Source organism: Pan paniscus, chromosome 1 (assembly GCF_029289425.2).
Source record: "Pan paniscus chromosome 1, NHGRI_mPanPan1-v2.0_pri, whole genome shotgun sequence".
NCBI classification, from domain to species: domain Eukaryota; kingdom Metazoa; phylum Chordata; class Mammalia; order Primates; family Hominidae; genus Pan; species Pan paniscus.
Window position 1 is genome coordinate 167064 of NC_073249.2, and position 16453 is coordinate 183516.

The following is a 16453-nucleotide window of genomic DNA, read 5'->3' on the forward strand; positions in this document are numbered from 1 at the left end:
CACCATCTTAGCCATAGAAAATTGGGCAGCGTACTATGGAGCTTCTAAAATAATTGAAAGTAACCAGGAAACTAATTTTACATCAAAGACTACAGAAGCATTAGCAGATAAATGGGTTATACAATGGAATTTCTGCATACCTTATAATCCCAGTGCAGCAGAATATAAGGAGAGATTAAATGGACTACGAAAAAGAGAACTTAAAACCTTAGACAAAACGAGCGCATTCCAACAAGCTCTTAACCTGGGGTGTTTTAATTTAAATAAGAGAGAAAGTCTTTATAAGAGCAACCCCCACTCTTACCTTAATCAACTGCCTTTATGGTCATAAAGGATGTGGAAGCAGGGTGCGGTGGCTCACGCCTGTTATCCCAGCACTTTGGGAGGCCGAGGCGGGCGGATCACGAGGTCAGGAATTCGAGACCAGCCTGGCCAACATAGTGAAACCCCGTCTCTACAAAAAATACAAAAACTAGCTGGGCGTGGTGGCGGGCCCCGTAGTCCCAGCTACTCGGGAGGCTGAGGCAGGAGACTCGCTTGAACTCGGGAGGCGGAGCTTGCAGTGAGCCGAGATTGCGCCCCTGCACTCCAGCCTGGGCGACAGAGCGAGACTCCGTCTCAAAAAAAAAAAGATATGGAAAACAATGATACAAATAGTGTAACTCAAAGGTGAGCACTAAACTAAATGACAACATGATCTCCCAACAGAACATCGTGGCCAATGGACACAGAAATACTTACTGGACTAGAGAAAAAAAGAGGAAAGTTACAATTACCCCAATCTCCAGCCTTTCTCCAAATTCTCACTAGACCTAGATTTGTTACCACACTTTCTGCAATATTGGTGCTACACTGTTTCTTTTAGTCATTGCATTAATATTCTCCATAAAATTAATGGAAAGTGTACTTCAATCCAATTTTACTTGCCACTAACCCCATATTTTTAACCTCAACATCACTTCTAGCCATCAGCAGAATAATTAAATACTTTATTCACTTGAGACAACATGGCTACAAATTTGTGTAGTTTCTCAACTGGTCTTATCACCTTTCTCATTCACCTTCTATTAGCCATCATAGTAACACACCCTTTCTCAAGATAATGACTGCATCCAAGGATTATTTAAATTCCAAAGAGAACTATTTCCAAGTTAATTTCTGTTATCTGATCCAATCATTCTCCCTAGTAATCATTTATTGCCCCTTAAATAGAATTCTTCTTCTCCCCCTCCCATAACCTGTTTTACCAGGATCCAAGCCGCCATTATTTCTGTAACCTCAAGATGGTCTATAAGCTTCTGTACGGCATTGGGAGGCTGGGTCTTTATTCTGAATGCACCTGTGTATACATATTAAATAAATCTGTGTGCATGCTTGTAGTCCCAGCCGCTGGTGAGGCTGAAGTGTGAGGATCACTTGAGCCTCAGAGGTCAAGGCTGCAGTGAGCCATGGCGAGCTTGGCTACAATATATACAAACCACATTTAGGCAAAGAGTTTCTAGAAAACATAGACAGATATGTCATCATAACTGGAAACTTCACTCTATGATGGCGTGTAACAGAAACTAAAACAGGCTCATTTTGGACACAACCATGAAAACCACACCAATTCCTAATCATCACAGTAGCTACAACAACATACAAAATTCCTACTAAATTTATTGTTTGCTGGGGTCAACATCTTCCAGGAACTCATGGTGGTCCTGGACACCGCTGGATACAAGTATTGTTTTAATGAATTACAACAAAACTTTTGTTTGTACATGTGAATATTACATGTGATTTTTGGGGACAATTAATATTCACATGTACTCACAGACTACAGACCTATAATCTGCTACAATCTAACTCACCCCAGTATTTGGACCATTTACAATCACATACAAAATGACAGAGATTATTAGCACATTATTTACATAAAAAGAACCAAAAAACATGACTATATTAGAAAAATTTACTAGAAAACCCAAATATGTACAAAATCAAGTTGTTTTTCCAGTGTGCCCAGTGGAAATTCAGAATGATCCAAACTTTTATTTCAGAGATGTAGAGACACCATACAATTTAAATCAATTGACCGGTGGGAAACACTAGGAACTAAAATAAATATGGATAAAGTCACAAAAACAGACCCAGGTATGTCAAATTAGTTTTTCTCCATGACCCAACCATCCAGTGAGTCATGGAATAAGGTTACATGGTCAGCTCAACTCCCTATTTACCAAAATATAACAAGACTAGTTTCCACTTACCTATATTTATAGCTAGAGACATCTCTTTTACAAAATGCAAGGTTAAACAATGGGACCCTGGACCTTGCATAATTGACAGGATGCTGGAATAAGACACATTGCTTAAGAACACAACACTGGAAACCACAGTGGACCAAAGGAATAACAAACCCTCCACCTAAAGTATTTAGAACCTATTCTAATTAACCTATTAAGATTAATTTACAAATCAACACCTAGGACAGTCAAAATATTTTTGATAAAAGAACAGTTTAGGCCAGGCTCGGTGGCTCACGCCTGTAATCCTAGCACTTTGGGAGGCCAAGGCAGGCAGATCTCCTGAGGTTGGGAGTTCGAGAACAGCCTGGCCAATGTGGAGAAACCCTGTCTCTACTAAAAATACAAAATTAGCCAGGCATGGTGGTGCATGCCTGTAATCCCAGCTACTCGGGAGGCTGAGGCAGGAGAATCGCTTGAACCAGGGAGGCAGAGGTTGCAGTGAGCCAAGATCACACCATTGCACTCCAGCCTGGGCAACAAGGGTGAAACTCCGTCTCAAAGAAAAAGAAAAAAAAAAAAAAAAAAGAACAGTTTAAAGTCACACATATTCAAGCAGAATGTGTACAGTTCTAGGAACAAGGATGTGGCAAACAGCCCATTTTACCAAACTTACCACCACTAGATAAATATTATTTAAGAAAATTTCTATAAATATTTGTAGCAATTTGAATTATTTCAAACTAGTCATTTCAGCAGTACAAGAAGCAGAAATTCAGGAAGTTAAAACAGGCCTATTTGATTTTAAACATTGTGGAAAACACAAACGTGCATGGACCTGGTTCCGTCTGATCGTGTAGAGTGTATGATAACATAGCCTTGGCCTGGAGATCTGAAAAAGGTACCCAGAGAGAAATAAAACTTTGGAAAACCATAACAAATTAGGTGTATAGGCTCATAATATTACAAAATGTTAAGAAGATAGAACTTAAAATGTGGTTTAGGAGTTTTTAATTATTAAAATATTTTTCACAGGCTTCCCAAATTTAAAAAATGGGCAATAAAAAACTTAGAATAAAAACTAAAAGCAGCTGTAAAAGACATTTTAAGGCCAATTGGGGAAAATTCATATGTTGACTAGCATATGACAGCATGTTAATGTCAATTTTCTTAGGTGTGACATGGAGTAATGTCATATCTGTGACTTTCAAGTTGGGGGGACAGTTTTACAGATCTCAACTTTCTTTTTTTTTTTTTGTTTTTTGTTTTGTTTTTTTGAGACGGAGTCTCGCTCTGTCGCCCAGGCTGGAGTGCAGTGGTGCGATCTCGGCTCACTGCAACCTCCGCCTCCCAGGTTCACGCCATTCTCCTGCCTCAGCCTCCTGAGTAGCTGGGACTACAGGCGCCTGCCACCACGCTCAGCTAATTTTTGTATTTTTAGTAGAGACGGGGTTTCACCCTGTCAGCCAGGATGGTCTCGATCTCCTGACCTCGTGATCCGCCCACCTCGGCCTCCCAAAGTGCTGGGATTACAGGCGTCAGCCACCGCGCCAGGCCATACAGATCTCAACTTTCAAGTGGAATAGGGAAGGTATACCTATCTCTATCTATCTATCTATCTATCTATCTATCTATCTATCTATCTATCTATCTCTATCTACCTATCTATCTACCTTGGAAGAGAGAGAGAGAGAGAATGTGACAAAATATTAACCAGTGTTGATTGCAGGTAAAGAGAAACCAGGGTTGGTTGTGGCATTATTTCAATTATCTCTACTTATTTAAAAAATGAAAACATAGATGCTGGGGTGAGGGAGAAGTACCTGATCTCTTTCCATAGCGACAATTACTCAAGCGTCGTTAAGGAGCTAGGACCGGCCCTGACCCGCCCCTCTAGGCAACAGGTGCCATTCTAATGGCCTTTGGACACCTAGGGAGACTTTTTGAAATCTGTGACATAATTTTAAGACCAGCCATTTTTGGCATTCCCAGAGCTATCTTTTTCGATCATTTTGTGCTGCTGGCATTTTTTCTCCGTTCTTAAGATATCATGAGTAAAGACACTGACTACATATACGGCGCTCATAAACTGCAGTAGAGTCCATTTCAGGTAACTACTCTGCAAAATGAGCATACCAGGTGCATTTTGCCCTTTGTTTAGAAGTCAAGTCACAGCTGACTCCGGGAACATCACGATTAGCCCTGCGGAAGCAGTTTTAAAAACAGTTTACTTCCCTGACCGGGAATCGAACCCGGGCCGCGGCGGTGAGAGCGCCGAATCCTAACCACTAGACCACCAGGGAAGACATAATGTATTGTCTAGCAATATGCTATACTAAATAAATATCCTGTGACGTATATCCTGTAGAAACATGATTGGATGCGGTTTTCTCGCAACATTTGGGAATATGCCGACTGCTTCCCTCCCCTTGGTAGGTAGCCCCCTTGCTGCGGCAGACAGGGAAAACCGGGCAGCAAAGATAAGTAGTCTAGTTGTAACCTTCTTCCTGGAGAAGACAATAAAATACCAACGGACTCCGGGAAAATTCTGGGGTTTCTTCCGGGGAATAAAATGCTAATAAAACGAATGTGTCAGAAGTGGGATTCGAACCCACGCCTCCATCCGGAGACCAGAAAGCCCGTAGGCAAGGTGCTTACCTTGAGTCTGGCGCCTTAGACCACTCGGCCATCCTGACACTCGGAAGCCAAGCGGTTCTCACTTAACCTCGTACTTGTGTCCACTGGTGCCAGCCTGCCGCGTCACATCCGTGTTGCGGCCGTGGGAATCCTACTGACTGGTCGCGACGTTTCAGCGCTTCCCGTTCCCGGCGGAGCTCTGGAGAAAGCCGCGACTGCAATGCAGCCAGGAGTGGCCGATAGCGCTCTCCCAGGCCGGGAATCGAAGCTAACGACCAGGGGTTAGTGACCGTGTGCCAGCGCCTGGCCCCGCAAATGCAGGACAATGCCTGAGAAAGGCAAAGCACGAGCTACCGCCTCCCCTTCCGGCCCAAGCTGGGGAAACTCTGGCAAGCAGTTACTACTTGGAAAGTAGTTGGAAAAACGCTTGCCACTAAGTGACAAATGGATGCTTTTGTTTTTCTTCGTTATCATCATTATTATAGCGGCTTTCTGCTTTATTGTGCCTGCGCATACCCTCCCCTCAAGGTCCACCGCGCTTCCTCCACGAAACCACACAGTTACGGTTGGCGATAACGGCCGGATCGGGAGGTCCTAGGTCAGAGGGGCCTGATGCGGGCCTCGCCTGAGGGGAGGGAAGTCAGGCTGCGTTTACACAGCAGTTAACGAGTGCTTTAGCGTCCAATGGGAAGGCCCGGGACTCGCATTGCAGAGCAGCTCTGGCAGTGTCCTCCCGGTGGGCTGTGAGGTTACCTGTGAGCCCAGATACCACTCATCCAGGCATTCATTCGTTGAATCTTAACATCGAGTGTCCACTGGGAACACAACGGTAAATAGACAAAGCCCCAACTTGGTGAGCTGATTTGCTAGTGAAGGAGATGACCAGCACAATCACATGTACAGAGTGCGAGGAAAAACCAAAAGCAATGAAGTGGTGGAGAAGTTCTATTTTTAGACTGTGCAGTTAAGTAAGGCCTCACTAAAGTGACTTTTGCTAAAATATTTTTCAAAAACTAAAATATATGTCATGCAGCCGGGCGCGGTGGCTCATGCCTGTAATCCCGCCACCACGTTGGGAGGTGGGCGGATCACCTGAGGTCGGGAGTTCGAGACCAGCCTGACCAACATGGAGAAGCCCCGTCTCTACTAAAAATACAAAATTAGCCGGGCATGGTGGCACATGCCTGTAATCCCAGCTACTCGGGAGGCTGAGGCAGGAGAATCGCTTGAACCTGGGAGGCAGAGGTTGTGGTGAGCCGAGATCGCGCCGTTGCACTCCAGCCTGGGCAACAAGAGTGAAACTCTGTCTCAAAACAATAAAATAAAATAAAATAAAATAAAGAATGTCATACAAATATAAAATCCACGTGTCAAGATTTTATTCAATTAACTAATGATGAAAGATAATAACTTTAAAGAGAAAATTATTCTGATACTTGTTCAAACAGCAAGGGGGAATTTTATTCAAACTATTACAATAGGGGTGAGAGATTGGGCGCAACTCCAAATCAACAAAGACAGCTAGAAATTTAAAGCCAAGGAGCAGAGTGTGGGGGGTGGGGGGGATCAGTGGATGGAAAATTACTAAGAAAATGGGCCAAGTGGGGCAGCTCAGGCCTGTAATCCCAGTGCTTTGGGAGGCCTAGTCAGGAGGATCGCTTCTGCCCAGGAGTTTGAGGCTTCAGTGAGCTATGATGAAGCTCGCCTTTCAAAGAAAGAAAATTACTAATAGGAGACATTAAGGGTAAGGGAGAAGGAAAGAAGGAAGGAAGGGAGGCAGGAAAAATTACTAATAGGAGTAGGGGCTACATGCTAAACAGGCCTTAAAAGATTCTACTTACTGGAGGCCAAAGACTTGGACATCAAAGGTGAGAAATTCAAAGGTGAGAAATGAGTAACTTGATCAATATCAAGGCTGGGGGAATTCACACTAAACTGACTTAGCAGGACTGCTTGCTAAGACTAGGCTTTACAGGCCAAAGACAGGATAGGGGCCAAGGTGGAGGCCTAATCAAAAACAGGAATCAGAGGCGCCTGACTGAAGTTTGGTCAAGGAAGGTCTTTGTCAATGACCTATACAATGTTACCAATGTTACAACTAATTAAAAGGAGAATTTCGAGAGACTTTTAAAATAATAATTCAGCCAAATGAAGGCTGAAAAGAGGTTGCTAACAGATTAAAGTTGGGTTAATATCCTGAGTAATAAACTGTGATAATGGAAGTTGGGATTTCTACTTCGGGGTTATCTTTTCTTTGCCGGAGATAAATCGGTTGTGTCTCTTGACAAATTTTACTTACATTGCTATCCTTGGTCTTGCTCTCAGACAGAAACCATTTTCATTACTATTAGTTTTCTAAAAGTTAACCTTGGCCGGGCGCTGTGGCTCACGCCTGTAATCCCAGCACTTTGGGAGGCTGAGGCGGCCGGATCACGAGGTCAGGAGATCGAGACCATCCTGGCTAACACGGTGAAACCCCGTCTCTACTAAAAATACAAAAAAATTAGCCGGGCATGGTGGCGGGCACTTGTAGTCCCAGCTACTCGGGAGGCTGAGCCAGGAGAATGGCGTGAACCCGGGAGGCAGAGTTTGCAGTGAGACAAGACCACACCACTGCACTCCAGCCTGGGTGACAGAGTGAGACTCTGTCTCAAAAAAAAAAAAAAAAAAAAGTTAACCTCTACCTCCCTACCAAGCTGCAAAATAGCCAAGTCAATAAAAATTAATAAAGGTGCACATGCCAATGGAAACAGATAATCCCACAAAGGTCTGCTAGACAATGCCAAGTTCCATGGGAAGGACACCTAGTAATCTCTTTTGTCTATTTCCAGGTTTTTAATATTTTTTTCTTTTTAAAATATTTTATCTTTAATTGACAAATAATAATTATATATCTTTATGGAGTACCATGTGATGTTTCAATTCATGTACACATTGTGAAATGATCAAATAAGGCTAATTAACATATCCATCACCTCCCATGCTTTTATGATTTCTTTGTGGTCAGAACATTTAAAATCCACTCCTGCAGGAATTTTGAAATATGCATTATTATTAACCACAGTCACCATTCTGTGCAGTAGGTCACAAGAAATCATTCCTCCTGTTGAACTAAAACTATGTACCTTTTAACCAACATTCCACCCTCTTTCCTCATTCCACCCCCCTCTCCCAGCCTCTGATAACCACCATTCTACTCCTTTTTTCTATGAGTTCGACTTTTTTAGATTCAAAACATAAGGGATAACATGAAGTATTTGTCTTCCTGTGCCTGGCATATTTCAGGTAGCAGAAGGCTGTCTAGATTCACCCATGTTGTCACAAATAACATAATTTTATTAACCATTCATCCTTGATGGGTATTATGGTTGTTTCCATATCTTACCCATTGTGAGTAATGCTGCAATAAACGTGAGAGTGCAGGCATCTCTTGAACATAATGATTTCAATTACTTTGGATATATACCCAGTAGTGCGAGTGCTGGATCATATGGTAATTTTGTTTAAGTTTTATGAGGAGCTTCCATACTGTTGTCTATAATAGCTGTACTAATTTACATTCCCACCAACAATGTGCAAGATTTCCCTTTTCTCCTCATCCTCACCAATGACAGTTATCTTTCATCTTTTTGATAATAGCCATTCTAACAGATGGAAGGTAATATCTTTTTTTTTTTTTTTTTTTTTTTTTTAGGAAACAGAGGTTCATTCTTGTCACCTAGGCTGGAGTGCAGTGGCGCAATCTAGGCTCACTGCAACCTCCACCTCCTGGGTTCAAGCGATTCTCCTGCCTCTGCCTCCCGAGTACCTGGGATTATGGGAACGCACCACCACGCCCAGCATAATTTTTGTTTTTAGTAGAGACAGGGTTTCACCATGTTGGATGGGCTTGTCTCAAATTCCTCAGGTGATCCACCCGCCTCGGCCTCCCAGAGTGCTGGGATTATGGGCACGAGCCACAGGGCCCGGCCAGAAAGCAATATCTCATTGTGGTTGTAAGTTGCATTTCCCTGATGATTCGTGATCTTAAGCATGTTTGCATATATCTGTTGGCCATTTGTACGTCTTCCCTAGAGAAATGTCTATTCAGATTCTTTGCCTATTATTTAAGTGGGTTATTTGCTTTCTTATCATTGAGTAGTTTCTTTCTGATTCTGTACAAATTTTGGGATTGTTTTTTCTGCCCCAAAGGTATTTAAGGATTGTCTTTTCTATTTCGTGAAAACTGTCATTGGAATTTTTATAGGGATTGCATTGAATCTGTAGATTGCTCTGGTAGCATGAACATTTTAATAATATTGATTCCTCCAATCCATTAAAATGAAATATCTTTCCATTTAGTCATTTCTTCTTCAATTTCTTTCATTAATGTTTTATAGTTTTTAGTGTAGAGCTCATTGGTTAAATTTATTCTTAAGTATTTTATCTTTTTTTAGCTATTGTAAATGAGATTGTTTTCTTGATTTGTTTTCCGGATAGTTTACTGTTACTGTGTAGAAATGCTACTGATTGTGTATATTGATCCTCCAACTTTACTGAATTAATTTATTAGTTCTAACAGACTTTTTTAGTGTAGTCCTTAGGGTTTTCTATATATAAGATAATGTATTCTGCTGTTGGATGGAATGTCCTGTGTACATGTGTTAGGTCCATTTGGTCTAGAGTTTAGTCTATGTCTGATGTTTCCTTATTGATTTTCTGTCTGGATTATCTGTCCATTGCTGAAAGTGGGGTGTTTAAGTCCCCTACTCTTATTATATTGCAACCTATGTCTCCTTTTACCTGTATTAATATTGCTTTATATATTTAGGTATCCCAATGTTGGGTGAATATATATTTACAATTGTTGTATCTTTTTGCTGAATTGATCCCTTTATTTTTATGTAGTGACCTTATTTGTCTCTTTTTACAATTTTTGACTTAAGGTTTTAAAGTTTATTTTATCTAAGTATACCTGCTCCTGCTCTCCTTTGGTTTCCATTTGCCTGGAGTATCTTTTTCTATCCCTTTACTTTCAGTATATGTGTGTCTTCATAGGTGAAGTGAGTGCTTTGTAGGCAACATATAGTTGGGTCTTTTTTTTTTAATTCACTCAGCCACTCTATGTTTTTTAATTGGAAAATTTAATCCATTCATATTCAAAGTATTTTGAATTCTTTGTTGAGCAATTTATACATCTCCATCTTTTTAGAGTCAGTCACTGGTGCTTTATTTTGTCCCTTTGGTGATGCATATTTCTTTTCTTTTTTTTTTTTTTTTGAGATGGAGTCTCACTCTGTCGCCCAGGCTGCAGTGCAGTGGTATGATCTCGGCTCACTGCAACTTCTGCTTCCTGAGTTCAAGCGATTCTCCCACTTCAGGCTCCTGAGTAGCTGGGACTACAGGCATGCACCACCACACCCGGCTAATTTTTGTATATTTTAGTAGAGATGGGGTTTCACCATATTGGCCAGGCTGGTCTTGAACTCCTGTCCTCAAGTGATCCACACTCCTCGGCCTCCAAAAGTGTTGGAATTACAGGCGTGAGCCACTGCACCCAGCTGGTGATGTATATTTCTAATTGTTCTTGATTGTTCCATGCATTGGTGTGTGCATATTTGAAGAAGTAGCTACTTATTCCAGTCTTTGAAGACCTGATTATCTAAAAACACCCTTTATCTATCAGTCAGCCTGTACAGAAATTCTGGGCAGGCCGCCTGTTGTGGCCAATGGGTGAGCTTGCTGCTTAAGTCCTCAGGTTTGCTGGTCTAGTGACTGGATGAGCAGACGGGCAGGTCTGAAAGCTGGATCCACTAGGGTGGGCCAGTTGATTGGATCTGCTGGGATGGACCTAGAACCTGTATCCCTTGTGGCAAACCTGAATCCCAGGTCTACAAGGGCTGACTTGCCACTGGAGTGGGTCTTGAGCCTGAGTCTGCAGGGACCAGCCAGGTACTGAGATGGGCCTGGAGTCTGTGTCCTCTGGAGCCTAAGTCTACAGGAGTAAACCTATGTCCAGAGTTCACAGAGGCTGGCTTGGAGGCCTGAATCTGCAACAGTATCACTGGATCCTCAGTCCACGGAGGCTGGCCTGGCTCCAGGGTCTGCTGGGGTGGCCTGGACCCCGAGTCCACTGGAGCCTGGGATTATACGTACTTACCAGGTACCTGGATCCTCGAGGGCTGGCCTGAAGCCTAGGTCTACAGGGGTTGGCCTGAAGGCTAAGGGTGTGTGTATGTGCTATTTTGGAGACTAGGTCTTTAAGGTCTAAGGGTGTTGACCTGGTGCCTGAGGCTAGACGTGCTAACTTGGCCCTGGGGTGGGCCTGAAGCCTGGAGCTGCAGAGGCAGGCCTAGGATCTTGGGCTACCAGGGTCAGCCTAACCCTGGGGTGTGTCTGGAGACTGAGTCTGTAGGGCCTGACCTAGTGCTTGGGTAAGCTTGAAGGCCTGTGCCACTGGTGCTGGCCTGGTGCTGGAGTAGGCTCAGAGGCCAGAGACTGAGTCCCTGCTCTGGAACCTGGGGATGCAGGATCCAGCCTGGGGCCAGGGACACTTGAAGGCTTAGACCTCATGTACTGGCTTAGTGTCTGGGGATATGGGGGCCTTCCTGGTGCTGGGTTTGACTGGGGTGGGCCCAGTGTTAGGGTCCAAGGCAAAGTCCAGTGCTCACTTCTCTCTTCTTTCTCCAAGTGGAAAGTATCTCTCTCTGCTGTGCTGCTTGAGGTTGAAGAAAGGGTGATGTAGGCAAATGTAAAACTGTCCTTCCTACCATCTTCAATGCCCCTCTTCCTTTTTGGTTTTTTTTTTTTTTTTTTTTTTTGACAGTGTCTGGCTCTTTCACCTAGGCTGGAATACAGTGGTGCAATCCTGGCATCTTGACTCACCACAACCTCTGCCCTCCCAGGCTCAAGCCATCCTCCCACTTCAGCCTTTTGAGTAGCTGGAACTACAGGTGCACACCACCACACCTAGATAATTTTTGTATATTTTTTGTAGACATGGGGTCTCCTGAACTCAACCAATCCGCCTGCCTCAGCCTTCTGAAGTGCTCAGATTACAGGCATGAGCCACCAAGCGCAGCCAATGCCGCTTTTCTTATTTCTTTGCTATACCCAGGTGCTGTGGTCTCTCATCTGGTTTCCTTACTTCTTTTTTTTTTTTTGAGGCAGAGTTTCGCTCTTGTTGCCCAGGCTGGAGTGCAATGGTGCAATCTCGGCTCACTGCAACCTCCGCCTCCTGGGTTCAAGCGATTCTCCTGCCTCAGCCTCCCATGTAGCTGGGATTACAGACACGTGCCACCCACACTGCCTAATTTTGTATTTTTAGTAGAGACGGGGTTTCTCCATGTTGATCAGGCTGGTCTCAAACTCCCGACCTCAGGTGATTCTTCCTGCCTCAGCCTCCCAAAGTGCTGGTATTACAGGCGTGAGCCACCATGCGCGGCCATGGTTTCCTTACTTCTTGTGAAAATATTTTCATTTGTGAATAGTAGTTCAAATTGATGTATCTAAAGGGGGATAGGAAATGGAGAATCCTGGTCCGGGCACGGTGGCTCATGACTGTAATACCAGCACTTTGGGAGGCTGAGGCAGGAGGAATCACCTGAGGTTGGGAGTTTGAGACCAGCCTGGCCAACATGGTGAAACACTACCTCTATTAAAAATACAAAAAATTAGCTGGGTGTGGTGGCAGGTGCCTGTAGTCCCAGCTACTTGGGAGGCTGAGTCAGAAGAATTGCTTGAACCCGGGAGGTGGAGGTTGCAGTGAGCCAAGATCGCACCATTGTACTCAAGCCTGGGTGACAGAGCAAGACTCTGTCTCAAAAATAAATAAATAAATAAATAAAAAGAAAAGAAAGAAATGGAGAATCCTTTTCTGTCATCTTGTTCTATCCCTAAGGTGGACAATTTTTTATCACTTTGGAGTCCTGTCTGACGGGAGAAAGTGAACAATGGAGGAGGGTTGTTTTCCATTACCCTCATATCCTAATGCTTCTGGTGGCCTATTTGGCCTTCAGACCCTTCTGGCCAGCCTGACCTCACCTCCCTGTCTCCCATATGCCCCAGCAAGCTTGGTACCTTTTCCTAAAGGTGCTTGATCTGTCTTTGTTCTTTTTGCCTTGCCCAGAAAAGTCCCTTGCTCTAGCTGAGCCCCATGGACCAGGGATGCTGCAGAGAATAAAACAAATTATCTGTCCTCAAGATGCTCACATTCCAGCAGAAAGACCTAGACTAAATAAAATAATTATTTGGTGGGGATGGGTAGTGATACATACTGTTGAGAAAAATAATGCATAGAAAGAGGTTAGGGAGAGATGCAAGTGGTTCAGAAGGTCTCTCAGTATGTGGCATTTGAGCAGAAATTTCAAGAGAGTCAAGGAGTGACTAGATAAAATATCTGAGGGAAGAGGGCTCCAGGGAAAGAGAAGAGCAGAAGAAAAGGCCAACAAGGAATGCAAAACAGACAATATGGTTGAAACTGAGTGAGAGGGCCTGGTGCTAGCCTTTGGATTGACAGTGAGTGAAAAGGAAGGTTTTGAGCTGTGTAATAAGATCTTTCCTGCTTTTCAAGGATCCCCTTGGCTGGTTATGGTGGCTCATGCCTGTAATCCCGACTCATGCCTGTAATCCCAAATCTTTGGGAGCTCAAGGAGGGAGGATCACTTGTGCCAGGAGTTTGAGAGCAGCCTGGACAACATAGTGGGAGACCATCTCTACAAAAGATTTAAAGAATTTGCTGGGCATGTTGGCACGCACCTGTCGTCTTAGCTACTTGGGAGGTTGAGATGGGAGGATTGCTTGAGCTAGGACTTCAAGGATGCAGTGAGCTGTGATCGTGCCACTGCATTCCAGCCTCAATGATGGAACAAGATACTGTCTCAAGAAAGAAAAACAAAAAGGATCCTCTGGCTGCGTGTGGAGGGTAGAATATAGAACACAAGAGTAAGGCAGAGAGAACAGTTGAGAGGTGCTGCAAGCCACGTTGGTGGACTGGATGGCAACAGGCCGCGTGGCGAGCAAGATTTGAATTCTGGGTATATTTTGTAGGTAGAGTTAATAGGATTTGTTGATGTGCAAGAAGTAAATGAGCCCCAAAAAGGATTTTTTGGCCTGAGCAATAGAAGGAAAAAACTCATCATTTACTGACAAAGGGAAGGCTAAGGGGAGGCAGATTATGGAGGAGGGAGAGTTCAGTTTTAGACCTTCCAGTTTGAGATACCTAATAGATGTGTCAAGTAAGCAGTTAGGAACGATCCTCTGGAGTCCAGGGGAGAGGTGATGCTTTGTGATCAAGTCCTGTCCATTTAGTTTTCAAGGTAAAGCATCTTTCATTATGGTCTGTCCTAGGGGAAAAAGCATGGTGTGGTTAGCCTCTGCATGAGTACCCAGAAAGTCTAAATATAGGCCAAAGGCTAGAAATAAGTATAGGCTTGAAGCCCAAGGCCCTAATCTAGTGGATCACAGTCTCTGCTCAGGGCTCCAAATGGGATGTTTAGTCACAAGCTGTTTTAGGTGCTCCTGGAGAGAGTGAACTGAAGACTAACAATGAGGAAAGGGGAGACAGAGAATTCTTTAGTTCCCACCGTGTTTCCCAGTTCCGACTGGTGGGAGGCTTCATTTCTAACCAGCTGAATGAGCAGTGTGAGGAGGGTAAGATCTACCAGGTCCTGGTGGGTGGAAGCATGGAGAGAGAGCTAGGGCACAACTCACAAATAGTCTGGTGAGTGGACTAAACAGGAGGGGAATGCAACAGGAATAGAACTAGAAGAAATGTCTTCAAATTGTTGGTGGCTCACCAACTCTTCTGTACTAGAAGCTTAATGCTGGAAGATGGCTGAAGAGAAATGGTTGTTTCATTTTTTAGCCCAAATGCCAAAATTTTTAGGTACAGAAGGAGGAAATGAGATGAGGCAAGGAAAAGGGGAGAAGATGAAGGAGAGAAAGAGGGGGCAAAATTATGCAATGAGAGAGTCAGAGGCGAGCAGGAGGAAGGGGCAGTTAGAAGTAAAACAGAAGGAACAACATTATAGCACCCAGGCTGTTCATGCTGAGGGGCACCTGCAGGTCAGTGCTGGTCTGCCCTCAGCCCTCACCTCGGCCTCCCTCCTGTGCTCATTGGCGCCCAAAGTCCAGAGGGGGCCGAGGCAGCAGGGGGCTGGCATGTCAGCGCTGCCCGAGTGTGCGCACACCCGGCCGGGTTGCAGTAGCGCCGGCCTTGGCCTCAACTTTGCTCTGAGATGAGAGTGGGCACTGGGAGCAGGGAGCAGCCAGGCACTGGGAGCAGACATTTCAGAGCCCGTGAAGCAGGAACCAGGAGCGGGGAGAGACCAGGCAGCAGAACCAGGCATTTCTGAGCCTGCGCGGGCAGGGGGGGCCTTCCCAGCCCCTGGAGAGTGAAGAGATGCCTGGGTCTGCAGCCACAGCTTGAGCCGCAGTAGCTGTGCCTGGGAGGGCGGGGCTCCTGGCTGCTCCTGGCTCCACTTGCTTCATGGAGCGCTGCAGCCAGCATCACGGCAGTGGCCACTCTAGACGGGCTGCTGCTGCCATCAGCACAACCACAGCGAGGGTGGGCAGCTGCTGCTTCAGCACCAGGAGCAACATGTCGCTCCGCTGCCAGCGTCGCGGGCTCCGCCGCGTCAAGCACCCCTGCAGACGCTGAATTTACCACGGCGAGTCTCTTGGCGGCTGGCTTCCTCCTCCTTCATGTCGTCTGCCCTCCGGCCCGGAGCCAAAGCTAACAGGACCAACCCAGGCAGCTGGGCCAGCCAGGAGCAAGGGCAACCGCATCTCTTGTATACCACCCCACCCTACCTGGGCCACATGGCATCACAGAGCGCCCAGGTCAGCCGCACTAGGGCATGATCAGACTCAGGGTAGGGGCACCACCCTTCAGTTGTCAGGGGCTCAGGGGAAACGGAATTGCACTCCCAGCAATGATGACTGGTTGGAGGATGAAGACACCAGTCACTGAGAGGATGAGGGCTGAGAAAGAGGGAGGATTCATGCAAATACCTGGAGCTGGGCTGGGCTGAGGGTGTCTGTGGGTCTCGTGGAATTTGGGGTACAAAGTCCTGAAGGAGTGTTCCTTTTCCCACTGGGAATACATCTCAGGATTTGAGGGCAGTGGGTTGACTCAACTTCTGTAGCAATTTGGCTCATTCCTCCTTGGATCTGGAGAGTGGAAAGTAGTTTTTCTCTTTGGAGAGAAGATACTAAAAGTTCAGAGGGTACAGCAATATTAGATTTGGCTGTGCCAAAGCAGGAGATAAGAAGAGCGCTATGGTGCCATGCGTAGTCCAGGAAAAATAAATGTTACGAAGTTAAATATGTCCTCCACATGGACCCTTTTATGTGTATAAAAGAATTGGCAGTTTCAGCAGTCTGTAAACTGTAAAGCTCAACAGTGACAAAAATACAAATAGCTCACATTTAATCTTAGCCTTTGTAATGGGATGCTAAGATGGAATTCAAGGTCTCAGACTGCAATGAGTTCACTAAAGGCAGAGAACCAATGTTTACAGAGAACCCCTCCTTAAAATGTTAGCACTCCCTTGCAGCACTTACAAAGGAAGGGGCTGGTGACTGTTTTTGAGAGAGTTGGCTCATTC

The 16453-nt window shown here is 44.9% G+C and overlaps 2 non-coding genes across 2 annotated transcripts; both read right to left on the minus strand.

Annotated features, from left to right (window-relative positions):
• Window positions 1-4459: 4459 nt before the first annotated feature.
• TRNAE-CUC (transfer RNA glutamic acid (anticodon CUC)) lies at window positions 4460-4531 on the minus strand. Its single transcript has one exon. It is a non-coding gene; the product is annotated as a tRNA-Glu (tRNA).
• A 287-nt stretch (window positions 4532-4818) lies between these two features.
• Window positions 4819-4924, minus strand: TRNAL-CAA (transfer RNA leucine (anticodon CAA)). Its single transcript has 2 exons — window positions 4887-4924; window positions 4819-4864 (listed from the first exon to the last, which is right to left on the minus strand). It is a non-coding gene; the product is annotated as a tRNA-Leu (tRNA).
• Between the last annotated feature and the right edge of the window lie 11529 nt (window positions 4925-16453).